The sequence below is a fragment of the Ischnura elegans genome, chromosome 5, assembly GCF_921293095.1.
Source record: "Ischnura elegans chromosome 5, ioIscEleg1.1, whole genome shotgun sequence".
NCBI classification, from domain to species: domain Eukaryota; kingdom Metazoa; phylum Arthropoda; class Insecta; order Odonata; family Coenagrionidae; genus Ischnura; species Ischnura elegans.
This window is the reverse complement of record NC_060250.1, coordinates 94,900,528-94,920,260: the sequence shown is the minus strand read 5'-3', so window position 1 is coordinate 94,920,260 and position 19,733 is coordinate 94,900,528. Positions and strand designations below refer to the sequence as shown.

Below are 19,733 nucleotides of genomic sequence, written 5' to 3'. Positions count from 1 at the left end.
TAAATATCCTGAAACTTTGTAGATTCTATTTCATAAACCTCAGGTGGTTTAGACAAGTATATTAAATTCAGTTGTGTAGAAGTTAAAAGCATCAAAATATTTATTCAACCATGACGACACTGATATCTCCAGATTCAGCATTTTTATGGAGAGTGGAAATTTTGCATAAATTAAATCCTTAAAAAAAGATGGGGAAAATACTCTGCTAGATCACCTCCCTCGTAGTTGTTTTGATTTTATTGTAATAACATTATCTGCTCTACCTTCTCTATCTCTACCTTCAGATAGGTATTATCTATGTACGCCCTTCCCTACGACCGCGGTTACAAGGGGAGGGTCACGGGGGCAATGTCTCCCTTTTTCTGGATGCTGTAAGCACTATAATCTAAATGTGTGATATCGCATACGCCTAGGGCTTAGTCTGGGTAGCAGTGGCGCAGCGAGGGAGGAGTTTTGGGGTTAAACCCCCCTCCCCAGAGCTCAGAGAAATATTTAAGTTTAATCCATTTTACTTAATTGGATTGATATTACTAATAGAATAGTGTAAGGATAAATTAAATATCCCTCCGAAAGCCGTAAAACTCACCATTTTGAACCGTTTATCTTCAAATTCCGCAATTTATTAAACTCGCACATACCGCTTATCCTGGTGTGTATTCCTTACCCCCACACACCCCGGTATTAGTTGCACCTAAACCCCCCCAGCCTTAATTCCTGGCTGCGCCACTGCTGGGGAGCACTATCTTCACCCACCACACACAACCTGGGGTTGAATCACTGAGTGTATAAATATTTTTTCAGTTGATATGACCGACGTATAAATTGCACTAACGTTGGAATCGGCCCGACAGGGATCTTCCCAGACGCTGTATGGTCGGAGGAGGAGCGGTGGGGATCACGTGGTCAGGAAATTTTTTCTCTTCGTCTCAAACCGCATGCGCAGAAGTCGAAATTCGCTCTCTTGTTTATATTTACTCACTGAGTGCTCGCCTTTGACCGTCATCGTCGTCGGCGTGGCTCCGAGACGGCACCACTCGAAACGCTTTGCTCTGCGTCGCGCGCAAGTAGTCAAACAAATGACGACAGAAGGGCGGGGGAGGCGTAGGGTGGTATTGCGGAGTGAGGGTGCAGCGGTGATTAATAAAGGAACCAGCTTGGGACTGAGGTCACCCCAGGGTCGAGTGGCAGTGGTCGGAATATATTCGGTTAAAGAGTGAGCGGGATGAAAAGAACCCTGGTAAGTATGCTATCCAGGAAAATTATGCCGGTTATGATTATGATGTTTTAAAAAATCGAAGATTGCCAACTTATGATTTTTTTTCAACAGGGTTGAGTGACCTGAACAGTTTATTTTATTTATTAGCGCACCACCGAAACTCCGCTATCTGACATTTACATTGTGGTTTTCATAACAATTAGACCCACACGAACATCCATGCCCTGGATTGGGGCAACCTACCCAGGCGGGACTCGAATCTTAGGTTTAGCAGGCGAGGACTTTACCCCTCTGCCACCGAGGCTGGTAACCGGCCTCCAATTTTAGACCGGCTTACTAGTAGAATTCTATAAAACCGACCAATGCAGTAATATTGATGGATTTCAGGGCGCCCATGAGTCGCAATAAATTTTTAATTTCAGCATTGTATTTTAATTTTTTAGGACTAAAACTCTTGTAATGATTAATTTTGAATACCTGTTGTAATTTAATGTCGAAGTTAGCTGATTAATGTATACTACATGTTTTTATGCGTACTATTTTCCAATAGTAGGGATAGACCACACAGCTGGGGTTTGATTATGTTAAATACCACGAATTATCCAGATTCTTCAATCTTTAGCTACTCTCTCGAAAACGCTGATAGCCTTCAGTAGAAATCGTGATGGCACTTATATTTTCATTGGAATTGAAAGAAATAAAGTGCCTGTACTATATCGCGGTAATGGTATTCATTTTATTATGTACCAAAATGCTCATCACCATTTCCGTCATTGGGCACAGTGTTTATTGAAATTCATTCATAGCCATCATAGTAGAGTCTTAATAGCCATGTACTCGTAAGTTCAAAATGATAAATCCAATAGTTGCCGCCCATTTTTCATTAGTAAGTGACATCATTTATGCAAAAGTTCATTGTGAGTGAAGCAGCATAGAATGGATGGACATCTTATAACCTCTACATTCAAGGTTTTTCATCCTTAGCTATCATAGGATTTAAGTGGCATTCAAATAATTATTCGGTGTTGCATCAGGGATGAAATCTGCGCCGCGCTGGTGTTTTCAGAGAAATTTTAGTTTATGGCGTTAGACCTACATAATTGGAGTATTCAGCCATTTGAAAGAATGGAAGGTTTCATTCGTAAAGGATACATATCTCCATACTATTATTGCCATTATTATTTCCTTGCTGTTTTCCTTAATCTTAATTCATCATCCACCCAATATTCAAAAGTTAATTTCGTCATCGTGAAAATTTGATGATATCTTCCTAAGTTTGTCTTACAATGGGGTGGTTCAATAGCACTCGAGTAATTTTGTTAGCTGATTCGGGAGATGTATGGGATAGATGAGTTACAGCGAAAAATTAGTCTTCCTCATTCAACCATTTTCTCGTTAGTTTAAAATTATAAAAAAATGCAAAAGTTGCCGCCCATTTTTCAGTAGTAAGTGACATCCTTCATGCAATGTTTCATTTAGTCGTTCAGAGAGACCCGATCCTTGATGGAAATATTCGCTCATTAGAGAGCTAATGACGTGAGCCGTTCGGTAAGAGTCAATTACGTCATGAACTTAAAGTGAATGGGGTTAGCGCGTCGATGTTTCGCGGCGAACAGTTCCGAGAGGTAGGCGATGGATTGAAAAATTGGAAAAATAAGTGCCTATTAATTCTTAAAACTCTATTTAAATCAACAATAATGACAAATAGTGAACGAGCCCATTAGTCGTTGAATCCGTATAATAGTAATAGTGAGTGAATAGTTCGTCGAAAGTTGAAATGAAATTTCTTCTCTTGCAAAAGTGCTTTTTGCCGAGAAAACTACTGCATTACCTCGTAAGTTTATGTCGTTTCTCTGATTTTATTACAACTTTGCGTCTGAATCTATATAATTTGATATATACGCCCATGCGTTAGTTTAATTTCACTCTTTGCTCTCTATCTTCTAACAAACTTTTCAGTCCCTAGTATTTTTTTAGTTTTTCGTAATATAATCGTTGTAGGTCGTCTCATGAGTTAAAGGTCACGGATTACAAAGCCACTGCTCTACTGTTGCATTCCGAATGGAATAATCCCTTGCACCTAATCTGGTATTCAAAAAGGATTGAATACGAAATGGTGCTTTAAAAAACGTGATTTATTTGCTTCAAGTGTACATAAGGCTCTTGATAACTTCGCGGGTAGCAAATGCTGTGCGGTTTGTTGATACCATTATTGAAATCTCAAGAGCAACGGTTAAGTATGAGCATGTTATGAAAGCACTTTAATTCTTGCTTGATAAGCAAAGAGCCAGAGTAACGACATTATGAATATGCAAACAGAAATAAAAATATTTGGGTCATGGATGGTGAACGATCTAGTGGGTGCCTTGAAAAAGATCTCTGCATATTTGGACTTAAATTTTTATAAATCGAGTTAAGTCCATATTTTTTTAATTTAGCTCCATTCGGCTACAAAATTAATTTTGTGTTAAAAAAAGCAAAAATTACCTTGTCAATATATTATAGAAACAACTCATAGCATCTTGTTTGTCAAATACAGTTCATTTTTACGGAATATCTCGGACTGTTTAGGAACACACATTTCATTTTAAAATAACGTCTGCGATAAGCATTCTTCCCGCTCTATTTTATTAATATTTTGAAAAATTTAATTTATTCCACTAGGGATTGTATGTATGCTCTTTTCAACGATTTGATCCGGCCTATATTTATTTCTTTTTTGTATTTGGTACTAGAAAACATAGCATAAAACTTCATACTGCCTCATGATTTTCAGATTGTCCGAAGGGTTAATAATTTCTTAAATCTCAATGGCTTAATGTCCCTTCAGCTACTATTATTTTAACTTTTTTTACTTCAGTAATGTAATAACCTGCTGTCGGATATTTAATCAAAGTTCTACTCATGTGTAATTCATAAATGCATTTTGATAATTGTCCTTCAGTATTTGTATTAAAATCCATCTGGTAATATTTTCTATATTCTGTGCAATGTAATAGAAAAGTTGAGGATTGTAATTGATTATTTATGAAAATTTTATTTGGATTGTTACATGCCTCTGTAAAGTTTATCAGCCGTATTCCATACAAAATCAGGTTAATTCCGCTCCAAAAATAACTTGTGTGTTCCTCTCTGTACTCGATTTTGAGTTGATATTGAAGCGATTCTGCGATTTTATTTATCGTAGCATGGAGGATTATTATTATACTCGTGTTTTATTCAGAAGCATCAAGTATGAATGTGAATAATTGAGTGCTATAAGCTAACGAGTAGCTTGATTAAATAAATAATGATATATCCATTGACTCATCTGATTTTATCTTCCTTTGATTTCATTTGCCTGAAAGAGCCAATCTGATGTTATTAAAATGTAATTTTGGGCCTTTAACTCTGATATTACCGTGAAAACGTATGGTTCACGTAATTATTGATGATCCGTAGGTTGTATTAAAGCGCAAAACCTTTTTACAGCAGGGAATATAATCTCGTTAAAAGGCATATGTGCTGTATGATATCTTTGCGATCGCCATAGTTAAGGGGAGTCATCACCCTAACTCCACCAGTCTTTATTTCGTTACGCATTGCTTTTTTAAACTACGCAACCGCCTTGGAAATTTCAGGGTGGTAGATACATCATTTACCTGCTCCTCAAATTTGAAAATTATGCATTAATGTTTTTATTAGTTTAAAACAGTGGCGTAGCCGTGAATTTCGGTCGGGGGGCCCAAAACCAGGGGAAACATTTTTTAAAAACAGGGTATTAAATAAGGGGCTTTAAACTAATTTTAACACTTTCGAAAAACTTCATTTTTTAAAGAAATATTTTGTAAATTCGTGATTTTTCAATATTTTGTATTCTTTTATGAAGGAAAATAATTGTGTTTTTATATTTCGTGGGGGGTGTCCGGACCCCCCTGCCACGCTTTTTGCTATTGCTACGCCACTTGAGCGGTTGAGCGGGAGTAATGCGTTTTACATATGTTTGTTACATATTATTACCGAAAGGTCTTTTTCTGTCATTCCGTTTTTGCTCCGTTAATACTGCACCTACAGTGGTAATTGAGGTATTATTTTAAACGATGAATCACCGGCTTCTGACGAAAAATACAATCTCAATCTCAAATTTCACTCTTTACTCATTAATTTGACTTAAAAGTTTATATTTTTCCATGTCGATTCTCGAGGTATAATGACTCGACTAATTTTTTTATTCTGAACTTCAATGAAAGGTTTGAAACCCCGTTAAATACATAACTGAACCAAATAAACGTGACATAAGCAGGAAAAAATATCAAAAATAAAACCTAAGAAGTAATAAGAATGTTAAACGTTCTCTAAAAGAGACATCGTATGTAAGGAACTTGAAAGATAGCGTGTATCACGAATAAATAAAGATATCGTGGTGAAAGTATTCAAGAATTATTATTAACGGGAATTGGCAACAAAAATGAAAACAGTACGAAATTCACATAGTAATTGTACATGGGTGTATGGAATAAAATTGTTATGAATATACTTATTTCCTGATAGGGTGAAAGTGCAAAAGTTTGGTACGGGTTACCTAGTTTTCCATTATTGGTGGGCAGTGATCGGTGAAGTGATTGAAGCTACGCATGAAGAAACTGACGTCTCGGAATGGACTAAGCAACAAGCAGATGAGGAATTTATTTTAGCAATAAGACTGGATTCCAGTGAATCGGTACGATAGAGAAAAGCGCTTGCAGAACCAAAGAAGTTGGTATTTCGATAAAATGGACCTGCGGCTGAAAAATATCAGTAGAGGTATCCTTTTATCTGTCATCTCACATCACATTTCTTTCCTTTTTTCTTCAGCTTCCCCCTGCATTTTTTGGTCGGTATTTATTATACTTACTCTTTTTCTTTGCCCGCAGTTCTCCCTATTCCTTTTTTCGCCCTCAGGTTTTGTGTCTTTGAACCTCGTCTACCGTCTACTTCCCTCGATGATTCTTCCCTCCACCTATAGGTCTATAGCATCCTCTCTTTGGATTTTCCCCTCGCTCATCTCTATTAATAAAAATAAATTCCAGCGTCCCTAAATCTCACGACACGACTGTGTGCTTCATGTCGAAAGGTTTTCTTTCAAAATACGATTTTCTGTGCGCAGAGAAAAATAGCCGCCGTGTTATCTGGGAAAATAGTGTGGGCTCCTAGAGGCGGAAAGCTCCGCAGATCAAATAGCGAACCCATGTCGGGGCCAGCAAAGTCCCTCTCCCATCCCTTCGTATTCGCTTGTAGCTGTATCCTCTCGAGGGCCAGGCGCCAGGAGTCACTGACGCTGGGCTGGCGATTAGGACCGTGGATATGGGACGCGCGTTTAAACAGCGCTCAGCTGTTCTCGTTTCGTCGCGTTGTCCGTGCTCGCGAGGAGTAAATTGTCTTCCCAGAGACCGCTTGTCGCCTTCATGCACTGTTGACGCCACAGAGCCGTGATGTGTGGAGCGATTTTCGCCATCTGCGCCCGTGTTCCAATATTGTCTTTCGTCGAGTGCTCGCGAAAACTGTTGTCACCTGCAATACGATTGCAATTTTATAAGTAATCATCACCCGTTTCACTCGGTGGAAGTTGCGAATATACAGCGTATAAATAACTATTCTTGAGCGGTTCTTCGTATTCGAAATATTCGTATCTTATATTGTTGTGGATTGATACTGACTATTTATTATCAGTTATTGTGATGTTAAGCGATACTCTATTCAAATGAAGGGTTAAGTGTGCGCTATTTTATCGCACCGTTTATTTTTTTCGATAGTTTTTATATATACTTCATTTCCATGTACACATCGATCCATTCCCCTCGTTTTGTTTTTTTTTTCATTTAACGTTGATCATTCAAAGAGAATTTATAACCGACTATCTAAGTGGTATAAATCGCGTGGCCAAATGTTTTCGAAGATTTTATGCCCTTGTATAGTTTTTTTTGCTAACAGTGAACCCTCTCTTTATTCGCGATTCCAGCCCGGAAGACGCCAACTACCGGCGAAAAATGTAAGCAGCGCGGTGGTGATAGCGGTCATGAACATGCATGTTCATGATAGCGGTGAGAGTGGACTCTTTACGTGTAATTCATATGCCGAATATAGGCTGCGTAGTGCCTTATAGTAATCTCTGATGGATTCTTTCCTGACAATCATCCCTCTTTAATAGATCTTTCGCTTATCTTGCATTTCTGTGATACCTCCAAAACTGTATATTCTATGTAACTCTTAACTACAACGTAGGTAACTGAATTTTCTGTTCTCACAGCTCAGCCTCTCACGTCTTCGAACTTCGCTTGCAGTCATTTCCATTATTTCTTCTCGGAAATTAACTGCAATAACCTCTTAATAAGTCTCAAGTATTTATAGTTTAATTCCTTTCATTCCACCTTCTTTATTTTACTGTCGCCGTACATTTCATATGTATCCTATATTTCATTCAAGAGGAAAATGATCGGCAAGGTGATTGTCTCTCGGCGTCATGGACGCGTTTTTTGGTGGAAATTCTTCTTCAAGAAATATTATTTAGGGAGAATGTGTCGTCAAAGCTAGGCGTAGGTATAGTTCCTGTTGGCGCTAAGGTGAGAGAGGATCGCGATCCAAAACACGTTCATTGTATTTTGATATCCTAATTGGAGACATGGTGCAGTGAGCCGTCGCAAACTCAGTGTTAACTTCACCTCATAAAATCAAAGATTCCTTATAGTTTTCCGCACTTAATCAAGCAGGATCATTAAATTATCTACATTAAGGTTAATATCTCCATCTGGAGTATGATACATACAGATGACAACAACATTTAAATAAATAAACTTAACAATCGAAATATCAAAAAGATTGTGCATGGGAATCACATTTTTACGGCTAATTGATTGAAAAAAAAACACCATTTCTAACTGATGCAAACTTTCTTCCATTTTAATCCCAGTTCTGCAGAAGTAGCTTCCCACAGAATAACCAAGTGATATTACTATAGTATATTACTATCAACTATAGTTGACTCTCCTTTAGGGCATTCATATTATATTCTTTGGAGCTCCTCAGAGTATACTATATTTGAAGTAGAAATCATTTATATAAGTACTTAGTTGAAATATTTTCCATTTGTTACTCTCCCTACTATGTGAGCAAAATAATAAACCACCACCTTTGATGATAATAATGTACCTTATTGTAACCATACGTCATGTACCATTTGGTTCACTATGCTTCTTATATATGCTCCTATTGCCTAGAAGAAGCTTCTCAGTATCAATAGGTACTCATATAGCTCTGATAGTTGTTCTGTAGATATGGTGACTGAATAAGCCAATGCAATCATTTCTCCCAATTGCACCTTCTCCTTCATCACTCCCTACAACTCCTACAACTGCTTCACAGAGGAAAAGCCCTCTTTTAAAATGATGTACTGAAATTGGTAAATTAGAATGCAACAAACCCCAACTGTACTGATAATACATTCCTAATTATAAAACTTAATGGCACCCCTAAAAAGCCTATTTGGACCCATTTGGACATTGAGTATTTTAGAAATTAATTATGTACAATAACAACTACCCATGCACTGGAGAGGATAACCATCTCAGGCAGTTCTTGAACCCATGACCTTCAGCTTGCAAAGCGAGGCCTTTGCCCCACCACAACAAGGCCAGCATTATTGAGTTTAATTTACAAATACCCCTCGATGACTATCACTTGGTGTGACTGGACTATTATAAAGTGATGGTGGAGTGGATATATTAAATAAAGTTAAGGTGCAACATGTAGACAATAAACTAGATTGACTCAGGATCAACTGTGTGAACACAACTTATTCTAACATTAAAAGAACACAAAAAAGTTTTTCTTTTCATCTACGATACAGTTGCAATTGCTAATTTGGACTAAATTCTTCTCCATACTGCAACACTTTGTTTACAAGTACTTACCTTAACACCAACTTTTTTACCACTCCACTCCAATGTACTTTTCATTATCACAGCCCACTTACTACTTTCTGTCAATGTCCTCGACTCTTTCCCCCATTATTCATCAAAATTAGCTAAGAACAAGTAACTAGGTGAAATAGATTCCATGAGCTAAGGTAGGTACCAGCAATACCACAGAAAGTTAGGATGGCCTTAAGAAAAATTGAAGAAAATTTTATGCTGATTCTATTTTTTATTATACTTTTTGGACATTTTGAAAACACGATACAAGAAAGAGGTAGGTAGAGAGTACCAAGGTTATGAAGTTTATATGAGTGTTGACTATTACTTGTTATGGGTTTTCCACTCAGATCAGGGATGTAAACTTGGGAGGAAAGAAAAACATTTGTGGTACACTACATAGAGAAGTGGCAGGTGGATAACATAAAGGACTTTGAAGTCAATATAAAATAGGTTCAGTTAGCAAGCTGGTTCATAAATACAAAGCCATTGAAGTCAACAACAGTGAGGACATTACAATCATAGTTCAATCATGGGCCTAATCATCAAACAAGTGATTTGTTAGGAGGAACAATGATAAAATGTTTATGAAGCAAGGTTCAGTTGGCATGCAGGTTCATAAATACAAAGCCATTGAAGTCAACAACTGTGAGGAAATTAAAATCATAGTTCAATCATGGGCATAATCATCAAACAAGTGATTTCTTAGGAGGAGCAATGATAAAATGTTTATGAAGTAAGGTTCAGTTGGCATGCAGGTTCATAAATACAAGGCCATTGAAGTCAACAACTGTGAGGGAATTAAAATCATAGTTCAATCATGGGCATAATCATCAAACAAGTGATTTCTTAGGAGGAGCAATGATAAAATGTTTATGAAGTAAGGTTCAGTTGGCATGCAGGTTCATAAATACAAGGCCATTGAAGTCAACAACTGTGAGGGAATTAAAATCATAGTTCAATCATGGGCATAATCATCAAACAAGTGATTTCTTAGGAGGAGCAATGATAAAGTGTTTATGAAGTAAGGTTCAGTTGGCATGCAGGTTCATAAATACAAGGCCATTGAAGTCAACAACTGTGAGGGAATTAAAATCATAGTTCAATCATGGGCATAATCATCAAACAAGTGATTTCTTAGGAGGAGCAATGATAAAATGTTTATGAAGTAAGGTTCAGTTGGCATGCAGGTTCACAAATACAAATCCATTGAAGTCAAAAACAGCAAGGAAATTAAAATCACAGTTCAATCATGGGCCTAATCATCAAACAAGAGATTTCTTAGGAAGAGCAATGACAAAATGTTTATGAAGTAAGGTTCAGTTGGCATGCAGGTTCATAAATACAAGGCCATTGAAGTCAACAACAGAGAGGACATTAATATCAAGTTCAATCATGGGCCTAGTCGTCACTCTAGTGATTTCTTAGGATGAGAAATGAAAAATGTTTATGAAATAAGGTTCAGATAGAATGCAGGTTCATAAAAACAAAGCCATTTAAGTCAACAAAAGTGAGGACATTTAAATCACAGTTCAATCATGGGCCCAATCGTAACACAAGTGATTTGTTAGAGAGAGCAATGATAAAATGTTTATGAAGTAATGTTTAGTTAGCATGCAGTTTCATAATTACAAAATCATTGTAGTAAAAATAAGTGAGGACATTAATAGCACAGTTAAACTATGGGTATAATAAGAGGAAGTTTTATGGAGAAACCTGTTTCAAAAAAGAAATCTGAAGGGAATGTATGGGAACGGAGTTCCTATTTCAGGGTTCGATAAGACCACCGAATAACATTGAGAAACGCTTAATTTCTCCTCATCGTCGTTTTCCTCGGTGGGACCATCGCCTTGTTAGTGTTTTCCATGACGCTTTACAAGTTGAAAATTACGATAAAGCTCTAAAATGAAGTTAATAATGAACCAGCGGAATAGATAAATGTGCACCAATGTAATGGAGAGCGGTTCAAAAAACGATATATATTGAATGAAAAAGAGCACTACATACGGAAAATCCTCTGTACTGTGACGTGCAAATACGATACTTAATAAATCGATAGATATTAAGGATAAATATAGCAGAAGATGGAGCAAAATAGCCATATAAAGCTCGTTGCGATCTAATCTAGCAACATAATTTATCACCAGTGTGTCCGCCATCTTGGAAAATTACGTCACCGACGCTAGCGCCGCTAGTGGTGATTTGAGTCGCCAATAGTATTATCATACACCAGTAATATTAGGCTTAAAATCTTTGGTTACTGACAGCCAAATCACATATATCCCAAAAATTGGATCTTTTAGGCCCCTGCTGGTTTTTGGCTAATTTTTAGCGAAAAGCTGCTTTAAGTCTGTGTTTTATTTGTTGCTCTACTTGTACATTCCTGAAGCCTCCTACTTCGTGAAGGCTTGCGTATTTGAAAATTTCCGGGATTCGATCCCTGGCCCTCTTCGCACTGGGTCACTATTCATTCGAGGGCTTCCATTTCCGTCCTTGCTGTCTATTTGTCCCTCAACAATTGTCTTCATCAGGCCATTATGTCTCAAAATATGGCCTATAATGACGTTCCGTCTTCCTATCAAGGTTTTCGTGAGGCTTCTCTTCTTTCCAACTCTTCTTAGGGCTTCCTCATTACTAACTCGGTCGATCAATTTAAAAACACAGCACATTTTTATGCTGCCATTTCGAAGTATTTGCCTACTCTACTGAATTTATTACGTCGATTTGAATTACACCACAATCTGTAAAGTTGGCTGCATTTTAAAAACTGGACCACTTTAAATTTAAACGAATTATATGGAATCGAGTCGCAAATTTTCTTATTTTATTAACTTTACCTAAAAATTGCGTTTAAAGTTTATGAATCTTAACATAGAATTTTTATTGCCAGTGACGTAAATATAATTTTAACTTTCAGTATTTTACAGTCTTATTAGCGGAAGGAAGAACGGAGTCGTGCTAAGTTTTTTTGATCCACAATGGAATTATACGTCCATGTATGGTTCGAATAATTTGAACTATGTGACATCACTCCTGCTCCTTATCTGCATATTTTGTCTTGAGATTTTTGTTCCTCCACGAATGTAAGTGTTGTGTGTTAGTCCTAAACAATTACAGTGAAACAAATGGGCCGAGAATATGTCCTCATTTGCGTTGTTTTTTTTATCGAGAGAAGAATTTACTAGAATCAAAAAAATCATGCAGTCGTAAAAGAAATATCTTTCAATATGCTGAGTGAATGCCTTGTATGAATCCTTCATAATTATGTGATGTGTTCTCTCCCCAGGAATTTTCAAGTGGCACAAGGTGTTTTGAAAACGGTCGATGAGGCAAAGACACCACGACGAAGTTGAACAACCCCCATTTGCAGTGTCCCGGGGTCCCGGTTGGGGGAAGCATTTGCGAGAAGTGCATGGGTGGTATCTGGATCTTTACGGGGTAAGCTGGAATTAATATATTACTACTATTCCTTAAAAAAAAAAAAAAAAAACTTTACCGTCGACCGGTCGTACTACTCTTTAGCGCCCAATTCCCCCTGCCCGCTTGAGAGCGGTGGGGGAAGAATGAGGCAAATTGCTAGAGTTGTAATTTGTGGTTCCCAAACTTTGTGTTTTTATTAACGGGAAAGATACGGGAAAAGCTTTTGTATTTGGAGGTGGTGCGACGGGAAACTTTTTGAACTAAGATCCGTCCCGCAGCGCGTGTTTTGCGAGGGTTTTTTGTGCGATTGCCTTTTTCTGGATTCAATTCCAAGGGAGCTCTTGTGGGACCACCTGATCCTATTACCTGATTATTTGGAGGAGACCCACCAATGTGTCGGAGAGTTCAAAGTTGCGTTAACGACTTCTCTCTGTGTGTAGCACGTAAAATCACTCAGAGCACGAAAGAATTATTTTCGGTGTCGTATTTTTAATGCTCTCCCAATGAGACGGACAAGATGAAAACTTTCGAATAAGATGGCGTACATATTAAAATATATCATCAAGATAGTTTTAATTTTGCTGTAGATGATCTTGAATCTCCTTTTACGCTTGTCAGCTGGCTCCATGGAAATTTAAGACTGGGCTTTTGTCTTTTCGCCTAGGCTTGCCTTCTTTCGAGAACTTAAGACTTTCCCTCTGATTTTTATCCTCTCCTAGGGAGATAATGCCGAATATATTAAAACTTTTGTCTGGGAATAAATTTAGCAAAAACTTCTTTAAGCTGTTACTATTTCCTCAAGCTTGCCTTTCTGTTTTCGTCCCTTCTTTTTGGGCGGGGGAATTTAGATTTTTTCCAAATGAACACGTGGCGTGTTAATCACTTAAAGGGTAAGAGTCGTTTGTGGGAATGAGTGGAGCCTCCCACACCGCTACGATCGTTCCCCCTAAAATACAAATTATGCTAAGTATAAACTTTGGCGGTGATTGTAATTGCTGGACGGTTGTGTAATTTATTTCCACAACTTTAAATTTCGTCGCATCGGAGAATGGGGAGAGGAAGATAAGTTGCCTCCTCTTGTTTCACGTAAACCTTGGTGGCCCGAATTGCTTTGCTATTTTACGTGGAGCAACTCCGTGATGCCTCTTTTGCGATTGATATCCCCTCTGTGTGAGTAATCACTACTTCTCATTTGTAGGTACATTCTCGTTTTTTTATAGTCATTGTTTATCATTTTCTTTTGTCTTCGTATGTCATTCGTTTTGTATAAAGTTGTAATATTCACCTATAATGGTATGCTAATGAATTATTATTGCATTAAATCCATAGTTATCTATCAACTAAAATAAATCCTAGTAAACCTTTTTATTCTCGCTCTAAGAGCTGCGCTCAAAACTATAGCAGTTTCTTGGGGTTTACCGAATTACTAGTTATTATGTGTAGTGTTATTTTTGAACCCTAAGCCTTACAGTCAAAATTTCAAATATTGAGATTATAGAATGAAAGTACGTGAATTTATCTATCCCAATTATGAAAAGCGGAAATTTTCTTTTCCTGTGTCTTTTTCCCTTCTTCCGTGGCTAATCTTTTTTTGTGGCGGACAGGCTTGTTCATTTCAATGTTGTATTCCGACAGTAATTATTTCTCCAGGTATCGTTACGTTAGTCAGAAAGCTCAAAGTGTATAAAACATTGTTGGAACAGGTATGAGACTGAGGCAACTCTCTCCCCCTCTCTCTTAAAGAAAGTAAGTACAGCAAGTGCTTGCCGTTCAAATGGGCGATCGTTGTAAAATAGATGACGAAATTATGGTGTAATTAGTGTATAGCCTTAACTCAGCTTCTCGGAGCCGGATGCTTATGAAATACGATGTTTGCGATGAAATACGACTCGTTGCTAGACATGAACTTCTAAGGCATACTGAAGTGGTGCTAGAATTGCCTAGAAGAAAGCAACAATATTTTTATGTAAAAACGAGGAAGGGGTTTCTGGGTAAGGGTGACGGAGAATTAATTATGAGAAACGAAGATAACAGTTAATGAAATAAAGTTAAAGTAAAGTAAAATGAAATAAAGAGGGACAAGGAAAGCACAGAAGTAGATAGAAGGACAATAAGGCTTGAAAATATAATTTACTTTGGCTAGATACTAAAGATTAATCACCGTATGAAAATAGTGAAAGGGGAACTCGTCGAGATAGAAAATGTGAATGGAGGAAGTAAGTGGGTGCACACTTAAAGGGGCTTCTAGGCCATAAAAAGCTATCAAAATATAAGAGAGGGCTCACAATTCCCAAAATCAACTACTTGGCGAAGAAGATATTAACAGTACGCGGAATCGTTCTTAATAGGTTTGAGGAAGGCCTTACATCTAGCTGTGTGGGCCGGCTTAAAAGTAATATTTACACTATAAATGAATGAAAATAATCCATGGAATTACTCGTATCTCGAGTAGAAGCCTAATAAGGAGGGAATTTATGATTTTTTAAAGAGATACCTTTCATCAATATTTTCACACAGGTTAATTAATACAATTTTTACCTCAGGGACCATTAATTGTCTTAAAAAAGATAAGGATCTACTTGAATTAAATATAAAATTGCATCCATTTATGGTATCCACCCCTCTAAATATATCAACTTAAGTAATCCGGGTTTACCAAAACTGTTTTCTGCATTTAATGGGTTAGTCTATGACGAGCTCTGGTAATCGTGAAAGTCAAAACTACGTAAGTGTTATTAATTTATTGATATTTACTAATAAATCCTCGTAGATATCTAGCGATTGCCTGTAGATAGAAAGTGTTATCTTTTCAGAGGAAAATGGATTCAGACCATGGATCGCGATAGATAGATAGATTAACAACGCGCCACGTTTGTAAGTAAAGACAAAGCAAAGTATTAAGTGAAGCCTATATCCTCTCGAAGCTAGACAAGGATTAAAAAAAAATACGCAAAGGAAATTCTTCGGACGCTCGAAGAAGGAGTTCGGATGTAGAATTTCTGCGTAAACTTCTAGCTCCCTTTTGTCAGAAGGAGAAACCAGCTAGATTAGTTACTTGGTTTTATCTTGTAGGATAGACTGTGCCAAGAATTATCAATCGGAGATCGGATTCAAGCGGAAACTATTACTTGAGCAACGGCTAATTCCATTCTAGGATGTGGGATTCCCTATTTGTGAGATACAAGCATTTGTAAACCGAGGAGAGAGCGTACTAAGGACTCACTGTTTGTAGTATTCGATCTTAAATAGACCTTGATGGAGCTAATTCGGTGAAGTTAACGAAAACGATTGTAAAATATGCGGCCTTTCCTCTAGAGAAGGAAGGAGAAAATTTCCTGCGATAGTCACACGACTGATAATGAGTGCGAGAAAAGATTACCCTTCTACTGTAGCCGTCCTATCTTTCAATGTGCTCGACGAGGAAATGGTGAGAGAGGCTCGATAAGATATAGCTATCGGGGCGTAGACCTCAGATACCATTCATTTCCTGCAATTTAATATAATTATAATGCGTGGTTTTTACATTAAAATCATTGTATTAGGCCATAAGTAGTGATAATTTTGACGTATTCTATTGATAGAAAAATTTATCGCAACGATTACACTGTTATTTTTCATTAACCTCTTCATAATTATAAGGGAGGTGCACCCCTCTCCTAGATATCCTATCAATGCTGATAATTTTTCCTGTACAAGCTTCAGATCACGATCCTGTGTTAAACACTTCGAATAGCCCCAAAAGTGTTCGAGGTCGCCTGTGGAAGGGAATTGATTCCCCTAATTTTGTGAATTTCAGCTACGTTTGACTGAACATCAGGATTGAATCACCGAGTGGGTGATTTTAAAGTACGGTGTGGAAGGATACCATTTTGAATTTTAGTTTTACTAAGAATGTAATATGGCAAAAATGACAGTACACCATTTTCAATGTCAAACCTTGAAATTGACGTTCAGAAATATCGGATATTTAATAAATATTCGAGTAGAATCTTACAAACTTAAATTTTATTCTGTGTCATCTTGGATTTCCACAAAGCGAAGTCTGAATTTTTACTGTTTTTAGGTACGCTATAAAATTCAAATCGACGATTTACATCAGTATCATCTTATATTGGCGCAGCGAAGCGGGGATGAGGGATAAAAATCCAGAATCCCTCAGAAATCAGAGAATTCTATTTACAAAAACATTTACCGTGACAAATTTTGTAAATAATATTAGGGGGAGGGATGACTAACAAACAGAAAATCAAACTATTCACGCAGTCGTAAATTTTGAACCATTTATCTTAACAATTTTCTGGGTTAGGGGCCCCGCACCTCCCGCTTACCATGGCGGATATTCCATACCCCCCATTATTAGTTGCGCTTAAAACCCTCTTAGCCTCAATTCCTTGCTGTGCCCCTGTCATCTTCTGCCTATGATGACGTAAGTCAATGTGAATTCGAGACGAATATGAAGAAAGCTTTTGTAAAATATTTTGCATCCAGCTTCCTTCCTGTAGGAAACTGCGAATCAAATGAAACTTTTGCCATATCAACTTGAAAATAAGAATTAGGTTCTCAAACGCTCCTCTGCTGTTACTTTTGGGACGCAAGCACCCGTACAAAATTTTTCTTGTTTTCTTTGCGTAGATAGTTTGTGCTTATCGCTTTAAACGACAGCTCCGATTAAAAAATATCATATTCCAATAAAATATTTTCAATTAACGATTTCTCCTTGTCACCGTGAATAGATGTTTTATCATAAATGAATTATGATATTATTTGCATGAAAATAATTCTCACATCATTACTTTAAATGAAATATTATCCGATAAAAGATGAAGCATTATTACTTTTACATGCATTAAAACGTATATTAGTTTTGTAAATATTTTGCCAGACTCTGCAACAAATCTCTAAAATGAGTTATTCTTATAATTATAATTTTGTAAAATAAGTATCAGAGTAGGCATCCTGTTATTTAAGAGAAATATGTTGATAATTAATTAAAAAATCTAGATTCTGTTCATCGTACTGTGATATTATTCTTCATTTTTCGAATGTATATGATCGCAATTACTAGTCAAAAATATTTTAGTTTGTTCACCAATTTTGCGCCAAATCTGGAAAAATTGTATTGTTAAATTTTTATCAAATTTTTTTCGAGTTGTCTTTGTAAATGAATGGTCCTTAGATTTTGCGTGTTTTATTTCCTATACTATTGTCTAGTTTTTTGTGTATCTTTTCCGAATCAGCTTGATTTGTTTTTCTTTAATTTAGAATCCATTTAGCGTAGCAAACACCTTAGGACCTTTCAAATCAAGATATGCGCTTTTGGGAAATACTATGTACCTGTTTTTTCGAAATTTTGTACGATTCGTTGTATATTATATAATTTTCAATATCTATTTTCCGTCGTATGAAAGACAAAGATTATTATTAAACCGTTTTTGTATGTAGTCTGTGCATTCCACATCCCTTTCTTTTCTTGTTTCATTGCGTTATATTAGACGCAATTAATTAAAAGAATTGTTCTTTTAATCCATTTTGGCCATTATTATTAATTAATCAACGATGACGTTGCTTCAGTAGAGGATTCTCTAAATATTTTACTTCCAGTATTTCAGATTTTTCTTTAACCGCTTGCAATAGTTCTTAACCTAGACGTCGGATGTGGTCTCAGCTTTAAATAATGGTATCCGCCATTTTAATTATTCTCGTGAAAATAAAACCACTTGGGCTATGCTAATAAATATCATTTGGTGTATTTATCAATTTTATTTGCAGAATTTCAAAATTTTCATTAATTGCCGCGCGAAATAGTTCTCAATGTAGTCGTGGCATGTGGTCTCGGCTGTAAATAATGTCGGTCATTATGATTATTCCGATGAAAATATAACCACTTGGACAATGCTATTCAAAGATTGTTCGCTCCTTTAATTGACTGTCTTTGCATCGTAGGACGACCTAAAAACAGCTTAGGATGGCCTTAGGTTAGGAATTGCAATGGATTGAGGTTCATGTAATGGGTCGCAGTCACAGCGCGACTGAAAGCAACGTGATATACCTTAGTAAACCCCAGTAGATGTTAGCAAAATTATAACGTCTTCTAAAGTTCTTCAATATTAACTCAAATTTTAGAACAGATGTTTTTTTGAATTACTTCCTTCTTCATTTTAAACATTTTTGTTTACAATTTGTTTTTAAGGGAGAATAATCAGCCGTTTTTGAAGTCCATCAACCGTGAAGTCCATTTCATAAAAAATAAAAAATGTCACTTGATTTAAACGTACTTACTCTTTCATGAATTTCGAATTTGAATTTTGTCTAGACTTACCTTTTTGGTTTCGATTGTTGTGCTAATCATTATGACATGAAGTGATAGCGTAAAACTATGATTAGACGTGAAGCGCTCTCCGATTTTGCGCTCGGAAAAATGCTAGTAATTCCAGCAAACATCGCCTATCTCTTATCCAACGCTCGTGTGATGTCGTGTGATGTTTATTTAAGTTGGTCTCTCCGTTTCTGCGTGATGTTTGTGAGAATACATGGTGGGTCGAGAATGGTGGTGCCCTCCGTGAGCTAAGAGGGTGACAGGTGCTCGCTAATATTTAATGGAGAGTACAGTGGAAGGTGAAGTAACCGAATGAATGTCATGCGCTCGGACTTGGTGGTCCGCATTTTATTAAAGCACGTCATTGCCTCCGCGAATGTAGATTTGAAACAAAACAGAGAAAAAGTAATGAACGGCGAGTTTAAAATAACAAAAGAATTAATTCAACCACTATTTCAATGTAGAATGTACAATTATTTGAATTATTACTTGTAAAGTTAGCCTGCTATCTACTACCAGGTGTAGTACAAATTTTTGAGCATTCAATGTTCTCTCCAAACGTGCTCTGATTGAAGACCTTATGGATGCCCATCATTTGGACTACGTATTGAAATCCAAGTTTCTGTTTTTCAAAAATCTTGCTATTATTACATTTTTTGCAAATTTCCTCTCATTTTCTCATTTCCATTATTATATTCATCAGCTTTCGAAATGCAATGTTTGAAATTAGTTTTAGTTCACATTCTTTTAGTGCTTTGAGGTAACAGGTAATTTGTTTAGTGACGAAAAATTAGAATATGAATATTATTTCTAATGTCTTCATTCACAAAATGTGTGACACAGTCTTATGTTTAGA

At 36.7% G+C, this 19,733-nt stretch overlaps 1 protein-coding gene across 1 annotated transcript in view; it reads left to right on the top strand.

Annotated features, from left to right (window-relative positions):
* LOC124159281 (protein-tyrosine sulfotransferase) overlaps positions 1–19,733 on the top strand; it is a 463,126-nt gene that overhangs the window by 294,115 nt on the left and 149,278 nt on the right. The window contains exon 4 of the mRNA XM_046534986.1: positions 12,428–12,579. The gene's annotated coding sequence lies outside the window, so the exon portion shown is untranslated. The remainder of the gene's footprint in view (positions 1–12,427; positions 12,580–19,733) is intronic.